Here is a 1957-nt window from a genome sequence, read left to right as displayed (position 1 = left end):
GTGAGTGAGAGGGGTCTCGTGCGGTAGCTAAGCAGGACTCGGGATAGGCGAGTCTGCAGTGAGCCTTCAGTTACCCTCTTCAAGCCTTGCTTGACGGTTTGCACTGCTCTCTCTGCTTGACCATTGGATGCTGGTTTAAATGGGGCAGATGTGACATGTTTGATCCCGTTATGGGTCATTGAATTCTTTGAACTCAACACTGTTAAACATAGCCCGTTGTCACTCACCAGGACATCGGGTAAGCCGTGAGTGGCAAACATGGCCTGCAGGCTTTCATTAGTGGCAGCGGACATGCTAGCTGACATTATCTCACATTCAATCCACTTGGAATACGTGTCTACAAGGAACATTTTACCCAAGAACGGGCTTGCATAGTCAACGTGTACCCTAGACCACGATTTGGAGGGCCAAGAACATAAACTTAGCGGCGCCTCCCTGGGTACATTGCTTAACTGTGAGCATGTATTACATCTGTGAACGCAGGACTGTAAGTCCGCATCGATACCGGGCCACCACACGTGGGATCAGGCTATCGTTTACATCATTACGATGCCCAGGTGGGTATCGATGAAGGTGCCTCTGCCCTTCTTGGGGACCACTACTCGATTGCCCCACAGAAGGCAGTCTGCCTGTATAGACATTTTATCTTTGCGCCACTGGAACAGCTTTATCTCTTCCTGCATTTCCACTGGGTCACTGGACCAGCTCCCATGAAGCACACAGCTTTTGACGAGAGATAATAAGGGGTCCTGGCTTGTCCAGGTTTTGAACTGCCGGGCAGTGACGGGTGATTGCTCACTCTCAAATGCTTCCATAACCATTGCTAGATCTGCAGGCAGCGCCATTTCCACCCCAGTGGTGGGCAATGGCAGCCTACTGAGAGCATCAGCGCAGTTTTCTATGCCTGGCCTGTGGCGGATGGCATAGTTGTATGCGGACAACATGAGCGCTCGCTTCTCGGCCTTTTGGCTAAGATCTGCATAACTAACCTGACCAGCCACCATGACGTCCGGGTGGTTTCTCCCTGGTCAGGAAGGTATATGCTTACATTTTTGTAAACAGGAGGTGGGTGGGATTGGTGACCCATCCACCTCCACGGAGGTGTGTGGGGGACCTGACCCATCCACCTCCATGGCACGAACCTGGTATTGCAGTACTTCCAGGAACGGTGCAGTGGCTCTAGGCCTTTTGGCTAAGAGCATTGGCGCAGAGTGATCCTTGACTGGTGCAGGGTGACCTCTGGCGTTTGACAAAGAATTGTAACGATTGGATAACGATTGGACATGAATTAAAAAAAAAAAAAAAAAAAAAAACATGAGCGCTCGCTTCTCGGCCTTTTGGCTAAGATCATGCGTAACTGACCTGACCAGCCACCATGACCTCCGGGTGGTTTCTCCCTGGTCAGGAAGGTATATGTTTGCTTTTTTGGAAACAGGAGGTCGGTGGGGTGGCTTGACCCATCCACCTCCACGGAGGTGTGTGGGGTGGCTTGACCCATCCACCTCCATGGCACGAACCTGGTATTGCAGTACTTCCAGGAACGGTGCAGTGGCTCTAGGCCTTTTGGCTAAGAGCATTGGCGCAGAGTGATCCTTGGCATGTGCAAGGTGACCTCTGGCGTTTGTGATTTGACAAAGAATTGGAACGATTGGCTACGAATTTATAAAAAAAAAAACATGAGCGCTCATCTCTGGAAGCAGGCCGATGCGTTGGTATTTATCCCTTTACTCTCGGAAAACAGGGATATAAGTGACTTATGGTCAGTTTCCAATTCGAATTTTAGCCCAAACAGGTATTGATGCATTTTCTTTACCCCATAGACACACGCTAACGCTTCTTTCTTAATCATGCTGTAGGCTCTCGTAGCCTTAGACAGACTCCTGGATGCATAAGCAACCGGTTGCAGTTTCCCAAAATCATTAACTTGTTGCAATACACACCCGACGCCATATGATGA

The 1957-nt window shown here is 49.8% G+C and overlaps 2 pseudogenes; both read left to right on the top strand.

The window, feature by feature from the left end:
* The first annotated feature begins 949 nt into the window (after positions 1–949).
* LOC139279781 (U2 spliceosomal RNA) lies at positions 950–1179 on the top strand (annotated as a pseudogene).
* Positions 1180–1321: 142 nt separating this feature from the next.
* Positions 1322–1554, top strand: LOC139279214 (U2 spliceosomal RNA; annotated as a pseudogene).
* The last annotated feature ends 403 nt before the right edge of the window (positions 1555–1957 follow it).

This window comes from Pristiophorus japonicus, chromosome 1, assembly GCF_044704955.1.
Source record: "Pristiophorus japonicus isolate sPriJap1 chromosome 1, sPriJap1.hap1, whole genome shotgun sequence".
Classification (NCBI taxonomy): Eukaryota; Metazoa; Chordata; class Chondrichthyes; family Pristiophoridae; genus Pristiophorus; species Pristiophorus japonicus.
Note: the sequence above shows the minus strand (reverse complement) of the source record. Positions and strands in the feature narration are given on the sequence as shown.